Source organism: Muntiacus reevesi, chromosome 14, assembly GCF_963930625.1.
Source record: "Muntiacus reevesi chromosome 14, mMunRee1.1, whole genome shotgun sequence".
Lineage (NCBI taxonomy): Eukaryota > Metazoa > Chordata > Mammalia > Artiodactyla > Cervidae > Muntiacus > Muntiacus reevesi.
The window spans coordinates 22,775,903-22,786,355 of NC_089262.1; the positions used below are offsets into that span (position 1 = coordinate 22,775,903).

Here is a 10,453-nt window from a genome sequence, read left to right on the forward strand (position 1 = left end):
TGGTGAGAGTGGGCACCCTTGTCTTGTTCCTGATTTCAGGGGAAATGCTTTCAATTTTTCACCATTGAGGGTGATGCTTGCTGTGGGTTTGTCATATATAGCTTTTATTATGTTGAGGTATGTTCCTTCTATTCCTGCTTTCTGGAGAGTTTTAATCATAAATGAGTGTTGAATTTTGTCAAAGGCTTTATCTGCATCTATTGAGATGATCATATGGTTTTTATCTTTCAATTTGTTAATGTGGTGTATTACATTGATTGATTTGCAGATATTAAAGAATCCTTGCATTCCTGGGATAAAGCCCACTTGGTCATGGTGTATGATTCTTTTAATATGTTGTTGGATTCTGTTTGCTAGAATTTTGTTAAGGATTTTTGCATCTATGTTCATCAGTGATATTGGCCTGTAGTTTTCTTTTTTTGTGGCATCTTTGTCTGGTTTTGGAATTAGGGTGATGGTGGTCTCATAGAATGAGTTTGGAAGTTTACCTTCTTCTGCAATTTTCTGGAAGAGTTTGAGTAAGATAGGTGTTAGCTCTTCTCTAAACTTTTGGTAGAATTCAGCTGTGAAGCCATCTAGTCCTGGGCTTTTGTTTGCTGGAAGATTTTTGATTACAGTTTCGATTTCCTTGCTTCTAATGGGTCTGTTAAGATCTTCTATTTCTTCCTGGTTCAGTTTTGGAAAGTTATACTTTTCTAAGAATTTGTCCATTTCATCCAAGTTGTCCATTTTATTGGCATAGAGCTGCTGGTAGTAGTCTCTTATGATCCTTTGTATTTCAGTGTTGTCTGTTGTGATCTCTCCATTTTCATTTCTAATTTGGTTAATTTGATTCTTCTGTCTTTGTTTCTTAATGAGTCTTGCTAATGTTTTGTCAATTTTGTTTATTTTTTCAAAAAACCAGCTTTTAGGTTTGTTGATTTTTGCTATGGTCTGTTTAGTTTCCTTCGCATTTATTTCTGCCCTAATTTTTAAGGTTTCTTTCCTTCTGCTAACCCTGGGGTTCTTCATTTCTTCCTTCTCTAATTGCTTTAGGTGTAAAGTTAGGTTATTTATTTGGCTTTTTTCTTGTTTCTTTGTTTGTTTGTTTCATTTATTTTTATTAGTTGGAGGCTAGTTACTTTACACTATTGTAGTGGTTTTTGCCATACATTGACATGAATCAGCTATGGATTTACATGTGTTCCTCATTCTGAACCCCCCTCCCGAACCCCCCTCCCACCTCCCTCCCCATCCCATCCCTTTGGGTCATCCCAGTGCACCAGGCCTGAGCACTTGTCTCATGCATCCAACTTGGACTGGCGATCTGTTTCATACTTGATAAAATACGTGTTTCAATGTAAGCCTGTAATGCTATGAACCTTCCCCTTAGCACTGCTTTTACAGTGTCCCATAGGTTTTGGGTTGTTGTGTTTTCATTTTCATTCATTTCTATACATATTTTGATTTCTTTTTTGATTTCTTCTATGATTTGTTGGTTATTCAGAAGCATGTTATTTAGCCTCCATATGTTTGAATTTTTAACAATTTTTTTCCTGTAATTGAGAGCTAATCTTACTGCATTGTGGTCAGAAAAGATGACTGGAATAATTTCAATTTTTTTGAATTTTCCAAGACCAGATTTATGGCCCAGGATGTGATCTATTCTGGAGAAGGTTCCGTATGCACTTGAGAAAAAGGTTAAGCTGATTGTTTTGGGGTGAAATGTCTTATAGATATCAATTAGGTCTAGCTGGTCCATTGTGTCATTTAAGGTTTGCGTTTCTTTGTTAATTTTCTGTTTAGTTGATCTATCCATAGTTGAGAGTGGGGTATTAAAGTCTCCCACTATTATTGTGTTACTATTAATTTCCTCTTTCATACTCGTTAGCGTTTGCCGTACATATTGCGGTGCTCCTATGTTGGGTGCATATATATTTATAATTGTTATATCTTCTTCTTGGATTGATCCTTTGATCATTATGTAGTGTCCTTCTTTGTCTCTTTTCACATCCTTTATTTGAAAGTCTATTTTATCTGATATGAGTATTGCGACTCCTGCTTTCTTTTGGTCTCCATTTGCGAGAAATATATTTTTCCAGCCCGTCACTTTTAGTCTGTATGTATCTCTTGTTTTGAGGTGGGTCTCTTGTAGACAGCATATATAGGGGTCTTGTTTTTGTATCCATTCAGCCAATCTTTGTCTTTTGGTTGGGGCATTCAACCCATTTATATTTAAGGTAATTATTGATAGGTGTGGTCCCGTTGCCATTTACTTTGTTGTTTTGGGTTCACGTTTATACAACCTTTCTGCATTTCCTGTCTAGAGAAGATCCTTTAGCATTTGTTGAAGAACTGATTTGGTGGTGCTGAAAAAAATATGGAATGCTTCACGAATTTGCGTGTCATCCTTGCGCAGGGGATATGCTAATCTTCTCTGTATGGTTCCAATTATTAAAATAAATAAATAAAAATAAATTTAAAAAATCCAAATTCTAAGGAACAACTAAAATTTATTTTTCTCACATTACATATTGGCTGTGTCTCTGCTTCATCTGTTTTCTTCATTTTGGAGATATATCTTAAGGAAACAACTCATATTGGGAATATGCCGTTTTTAGGGCTTGGAGAAGAAAGCCATAGTCCTAATGCCTTTTATACCTTTTACTTGGAAATGGAAAATATCACTTCTGTTAGATATGTGAATGGACTTTCCTGGTGACTTAGATGGTAAAGAATCTGCCTGCATTGCAGGTGACCCTGGTTTGATTCCCAGCTTAGGAAGATCCATGGAGAAGGAAATGGCAACTGAATCCAGTATTCTTACATGGAGAATTCCATGGACAGAGGAGCCTGGCAGGCTACAGTCCATGGAGTCACAAAAAATCAGACTCTACTGAGCGACTAACACACACACAGATGGGAATATCAGACAACCTTACCTGCCTCCTGAGAAACCTGTATGCAGGTCAAGAAGCAAGAGTTATACCTGGCCATGGGATAATGGATTGGTTCAAAATTGGAAAATGAGTACATCAAGGCTGTATATTGTCACCCTGCTTATTTAACTGATATTCACAGTGCATCATGTGAAATACTTGACTGGCTGAAGCACAAGCTGGAATCAAGTTGCTGGAAGAATTATCAACAACCTCAGATATACAGATGATACCACCCTAATGCAGAAAGCAACGAGGAACTAAAGAGCCTCTTGATGAAGGTGAAAAAGGAGAATGAAAAAGCTGGCTTTAAACTCAACATTCAGAAAGCAAAGATCATGGCATCTGGAAAACAGATGGGGAAAAAGTGGGAATAGTGACAGACTTTGTTTTTCTGGGCTCCAAAACCACTATGGATGACGACTGCACCCATGGAATTAAAAGACATTTGCTCCTTGGAAGAAAAACTATGACGAACCTAGACAGAGTATTAAAAGCAGAGATATCACTTTGCCAACAAAGATCCATATAGTCAGAGCTACAGTTTTTCCAGTAGTCATATATGGATGTGCGAGTTGGACCATATAGAAGGTTAAGTACCAAGAGAATGGCAACTCACTCCAGTATTCCTGCCTGGAAAATCCCGTGGAAAGAGCAACCTGGCAGGTTATAGTCCATGGGATTGCAAAGAGTCACACATGACTGGATGCATGCACAATGAGCACTGAAAAATTGATACTTTCAAACTGTGGTGCTGGAGAAGACTCTTGAGAGTCCCTTGGACAGCAAGGAGACCAAACCAGTCAATCCTAGTGGAACTCAACTCTGAATATTCATTGGAAGAACTGATGTTGAAGTTGAAGTTCCAACACTTTGGCCACCTGATGTGAACAGCTAACTTTTCAGGGAAAAAACCTTGAAGGAGAGAAAGACTGAGGGCAGAAGGAGAAGGAAACTACAGAGGATGAGACAGTTGGATGGTATCACTGGCTCAATGGACATGAGCTTGCGAAAATTTCAGGAGATAGTGAATGACAGGGAAGCCTGGTGTGTTGCATTCCATGGTGTCACAAATAGTTGGACATGACTGAGTGACTAAACAACATATGTCCTAGAGTAGGGCGTGGCAACCTACTCCTATTCTTGCTTGGAGAATTCCCATGGACAGAGAATCCTGGTGGGCTACCGTCCATGTGGTTGCAAAGAGTTGGACATGACTGACTAAGCACAAACCTCAATACTCTTCCACAGGAACAGACAGGTGAGAGACACCATATAGGCCTGGTGTCAATTAGAGAGAAAAAGCAAATGTATTGACAGAAGAATATGTTTTATTCCTCAAGCTTTACATCTCTGATTTGACTCTCAGATGGCTGGAGAAGAAAACCCACAATTCTCTATCTTTTCATTCAATCATAACCTTTGGTTACTAGTCCTGACTTGATTGATTATTAGATTTTTAAAGAAAGATACAAATTTACTTACATGCTAATGTTATTCCAAGGAAAGCCATGACCACATAACCACCAAAAATGTTTATATTACTACCACAGATCCATTGTAATTATTGCAATACCTTCTAGATTCTCCAGCAAAGAAATATGCCAGCAAGATATTTTCATAGATGTTGAAACTTCCCTCAATGAAAACATGCATCAAACTTTTGATATTGATTATTTCTACATTGTCTTTAAAATCATAATTATGGGTTATTTGAGCCCATCAAATATGATCTGTCATTCCCAACTTCCCAAATATTTATATACCTTTCCCTTAACAAAGGATTTGGCATTCTTTTAAAGAATCAGCCTACCAATTCAGGAGATGCAGGAGATGAGAATCTTATCCTTGGGTGGGGAAGAGCCCCTAGAAAAGGAAATGGCACCCCTCTCCAGTATTCTTGTCTGAGAAAGCCCAGGAACAGAGAAACCTGGTAGACTATAATCCATGGATCACAAAGAGTTTGATACCACTGAGCGACTGAGCATGCTTACACATACTTCTTATACAGGTGTGTTTATAGCTTGATTCCTCTAGTTCTTGTGTATCAAGGAAGTGCCTGAGCACTGGATTGGTCTTTGAGAGCTATATATTATATAAATACTAATATTTTTTGACATGAACTGAAAATTATTGAGAAACATTGTTGATGAGTATGCCAAGGCATTTATTTTATCTTTATTTTCTTAGACTCTATGTATTAAAACCAGGTTTGGATTAACCAGTAGAACTTCTAAATTGACAACCTACCATGCCAAAGTCTGAGTGTGACTTCCAGATATCTCACTCCTGAAGAAGTTAGAAATATTGAATTTGTTTCTCACTGCCACATAATACATCTGTTTTTAGCTCTTGATTTAAGATAAGAAATCTAATATAGGTGTTTGTATGTGTTTGTTCTTAAGTTTTCTCTCACTTGCAAAACACTGTCAGAACTCTCAAATTCTTCCTACAATGCACTCTGCAAAATTTTTCCTCAGTGAACACTTGGTTCCAAATGATCACAGGCAATAAGTTAAATTTTCTTTTACCCCTGTGTGCCATGGTCAGCTAATTTAACATCTAAGCATCATAATAATATGCTTTTATAGCCTTCTGCCTTGTCTGAGCCATTTAATTATTTCTAAATCCCCATATTTTCCTACAGTTCTTTTGCCTACAGTCCACTGTTTAATAGCAATCCATCTTCCAGGCAGGATTATGGATTATAAGTGATAAAAAGTGTTCTCAAATATTTTTTAAAGGCCTAGAGAGAATTAATTAAAGCAATTGAAAGTATGTTGAAAGGTCTTTCTGAAAATGAGGGCGGGGGAATGGGAAATGAACCAAGAAAATTCCAGAGATACAGGCAGAAGCAACTACAATAAAATCAGCCAGCTAAATAGGATCAGTGTATCCACATGAAGTGAGGTTTCATGTATTTTCTGATCATGTGCTGAATTTAACTGACTTTCCTAACTTCCCTATATGATGACTTGAGAAATACCCCAAATTAAAATTCCTAAATTGAAAGATTGGATTGGCAAGCCCATGTTACTTGCTCCTTGTCTACCATGTGGTGAAGGAAAGGATGATCTAATGACTTGAGATTATGTAGAGAAAGCCTTAGATATGCCTTACAAGAAGAAACACAAAATAAGTAAAAATAGGATGGGAAGAAGTATTTAATTCCCCAAAGCAAGAATATTAAATATATGCAAAAAAGATTTTTAAACTATGATTCTTTTAGTGTTTTGCTGTATAAAACTTGTTAAACTAATTGGAAATCATAGTTTTTTAAGGAAAATGTTGAAAAATATTCAAGGATGACATATTCATTTAAATAAAGGCCATGTTTATATCTATGAGGCCGAGAGAGCCATGTTACACTAGAATAGATAGAGCAAATCTTGCTGAACGTGACTTCTGAGGAGTAGTTATAACATAGGAAGGAAGAATTTTATTCTAAATTGTTTATTTCATAAAAGCAGAATTTGATTAGCTCCTGAAGGTGATTTGAATGTCTCTTTGGTGATTGGTTATTATAGTAGCATATTTTGGGAGCATAAAACCAGGCCTAATTCTTCCAGAGAAAGTAATTTAGACTTAAGTAGACTTAGGATCCTGCTGCAGTCAAGACTTTGCACATATATGTAAGGTTTAAGTAGAAATTTCCTTTATCTTATATGACAAATCAATAGAAAGTTTATATATATATATATATATGATTTTGGTTCTACAAGATATTAAAACATTTTAATATGATTTTTGTAATCCACATTTCTCTGTTTTGTTTTTGGGGAAGATGTTACGCACATAGAAAATGAGGAGTAGGTGCACATATTTCAATTCTGGAAGTTGGAGTGCTATTGAAAAAATAATTTAAATGGAATCTCTCCACTCTTAAATGCATTTTATGTTCCTAACTGTATTTCTGTCAACAATCTTAAAGTATGCAGACTGTTGTAAAGCATTCTTCTGTATTCAAGAATACATAAACAAATTGCATTTGTCTTTCCTTTGACAAATGGAAGTCTTATTTTTAAAGTATACTCGTTTCTTCAATTATTCTAAATTTGCTTAGACAAATGCCCCTTATTAAGTAGGTTCTTCTAATTTCAAAGATAGTAAACAATCCTATTATGTTTGGTGGAGTTATATTAGTTTAATGTCATCATTATTTCAAACAAATATTTTTTAATGATTCTATCATTATTTCAGATTAATATCACTATTATTCTAATATGCTTATAGGATCAGTTTAATAGACAAAGCAAGAATGTGTAAATAAACAAACATGAAAGCTGAATTTTTCACCATCCATATCCATCATGACCTGCTTTTGTTTAGATATATAAGTGTGTATGTATGTGTATGAATGTGTGTGCATTATGAGTGTGTGTGTGTATTCATATCTATGCACTAAGAGAAGAGAAATAAGAATGTAAGGGACACAATTCTTGTTTGAGAAATAAAACTCCTTGCTAAAAACCTATTGGGGGGATTACTGGGTCACACGGTAGTTGCATTCCTACTCTATTAAGGAATTTCCAAACTGTTCCCCATCAGTTTAGTTCAGCTCAGTCATTCAATAGTGTCTGAACCTTCGGGATGCCATGGACTGCAGCATACCAGGCTTCCCTGTGCATCACCAACTCCCAGATATTGCTCAAATTCATGCCCACAGAGTTGGTGGTGTCATCCAACCAACTCATCCTCTGTCATTCCCTTCTCTTGCATTTAATCTTTCCCAGCATCAGGGTTTTCCCAATGAGCCAGTTATTTCACATTACATGGCCAAAGTATTGGAGCTTCAGTTTCAGCACCATTCCTTTCAATGAATATTCAGGTCTGATTTCCTTCAGGATGGACTGGTTGGATATCTTTGCAGCCCAAGCGACTCTCAAAGGTCTTCTCCAACACCACAGCTCAAAAGCACCATTTCTTTGGTGCTCAGCTCTCTTTAAGCTCTAACTCTCACATCTATACATGACTACTGGGAAGTCATAGCTTTGACTAAATGGACTTTGACAGCAAAGTAATGTCTCTGCTTTTTAAAATGATGTCTATGTTTATCATAGCTTTTCTTCCAAAAGCAAGCATCTTTTAATATCATGGCTGCAGTCACCATCTTCAGCAATTTTGGAGCCCAAGAAAGTAAAGTCTGTCACTGTTTCCATTGTTTCCTCATCTATTTGCCATGAAGAGATGGGACCAGATGTCATGATCTTAGTTTTTTGAATCTTGAGGTTAAAGCCAGTTTTTTCACTCTTCTCTTTCACTTTCATCAAGAAGCCCTTTTGTTCCTCTTTGTTTTCTTCCATAACGGTGGTGTCATCTGCATATCTGAGGTTATTGATATTTCTCACAGCAATCATGATTCCAGCTTGTGCTTCATCCAGCCCAGCATTTCGCAGGATGTACTCTCCAGATAAATTAACTAGACAGGAAGACAATATACAGCCTTGACACACTCCTTTCCAATTTGGAACCAATCAGTTGTTCCATGTTTATTCTAATTGTTGTTTCTTGACTTGTGTACAGATTACTGAGGAGGCAGATAAGGTGCTCTGGTATTCCCATCTCTTTAAGAATTTTCTGCAATTTGTTGTGATGCACACAGTCAGAAGCTTTGGCATAGTCAATAAAGCGGAAATAGATGTTTTTATGGTATTCACTTGCTTTTTCAATGATCCAACAGATGTTAGCAATTTGATTTTTGGTTCATTTGCCTATTTAAATCCAGCTAAATATCTGGAATTTCTTGGTTCATGTACTGTTGAAGCCTTGCTTGAAGAATTTTGAGCATTACTTTGCTAGCATGTGAGATGAGTGCAATTGTGCAGTAGTTTGAACATTCTTTGGCATTGCCTTTCTTTTGGATTAGAATGAAAACTGATGTTTTCCAGTCCTGTGGCTACTGCTAAATCCTTGGAATTTGCTAACATATTGAGTGTGGCACTTGAACAGCATCATCTTATAGGATTTGAGTGTGCTCAAATGAAATTCCATCATCTCCATTAGCTTTGTCCACCATCACTGTGCCTAAGGCCCACTTAACTTTGCATTCCAGGATGTCTGGCTCTAGGTGAGTGATCACACAGCAGTGGTTCTCTGGGTCATGAAGATCTTTTTTGTACAGTTCTTCTGTGTATTCTTGCCACTTTTTCTTAGCATCATCTGCTTCTGTTATGTCCATACCATTTCTGTTCTTTATTGTGCTCATCTTTGTATGAAACATTCCCTTGGTAACTGTAGTTTTCCTGATGAGATCTCTAGGTTTTCCCATTCTTTTGCTTCCCTCTATTTCTTTGTGTTGATCACTGAGGAATGCTTTCTTATCTCTCCTTGCTATTCTTTGGAACTCTGCATTCAGATGGGTACATTTTTTCTTTTCTCCTTTGTCTTTCACTTCTCTTCTTTTTTCAGCTATATTTAAGGACTCCTCAGACTACAATTTTGACTTTTTGCATTTCTTTTCCTTGGGGATGGTCTTGATCACCGCCTCCTGTACAATGTCATGAACCTCTGATAATTCTTCAGGTACTCTATCTATCAGATCTAATTCCTTGAAACTATTTGCCACTTCCACTGTATAATAGTAAGGGATTTGATTTACATCATGCCTGAATTATCTCATTATTTTCCCTACTTTCTTCAATTTACGTTTGAATTTTGCAATAAGGAGTTCATGATCTGAGTCACAGCCAGCTCCCAGTCTTGTTTTTGATGACTGTATAAAGCTTCTCCATTTTTGACTGCAGAGAATATAATCAATCTGATTTCGGTATTGACCATTTGGTGATGTCCACGTATAGAGTCGCCTCTTGTGTTGCTGGAAGAGGGAATGAAACAGTATGAAAAAGCAAAAACGATATGACACTGAAAGATGAATTCCCCAGGTCGGTAGGTACCCATATACTACTGAGAAATAACTCCAGAAAGAATGAAGAGATGGAGCCAAAGCAAAAACAAAGCCCAAGTTTTGTTGTGACTGATGATAGAAGTCAAGTCCGATGTTGTAAAGAACAGTGTTGCATAGGAACTTGGAATGTTAGGTCCATGAATCAAGGTAAATTGGAAGTGATCAAACAGGAGATGGCAAGTGTGGACATTGACATTTTAGGAATCAGGGAACTAAAATGGACTGGAATGGGTGAATTGAATTTAGATGATCATCATATCTACTACTGTGGGCAAGAGTCTCTTAGAAGAAATCTAGTTGTCTTCATAGTCAACAAAAGAATATGAATGCAGCTTTTGGGTGCAATCTCAAAAATGATGGAATGATCACTGTTTGATTCTAAGACAAACCATTCATTTTTTTTTTTTTTTTTGCATCAGTTTCTTTATTTTATTTTATTTTTTTAAATATCATTTTATTAGTTGGAGGCCAATCACTTCACAACATTTCAATGGGTTTTGTCATACATTGACATGAATCAGCCATAGAGTTACACGTATTCCCCATCCCGATCCCCCCCTCCCACCTCCCTCTCCACCCTACTCCTCAGGGTCTTCCCAGTGCACCAGGCCCAAGCACTTGACTCATGCAT

General features: G+C 36.8%; 1 non-coding gene across 1 annotated transcript; it reads right to left on the bottom strand.

The window, feature by feature from the left end:
- Positions 1 to 2,353: 2,353 nt before the first annotated feature.
- LOC136146761 (U6 spliceosomal RNA) lies at positions 2,354 to 2,458 on the bottom strand. Its single transcript, XR_010659050.1, has one exon. It is a non-coding gene; the product is annotated as a U6 spliceosomal RNA (small nuclear RNA).
- Between the last annotated feature and the right edge of the window lie 7,995 nt (positions 2,459 to 10,453).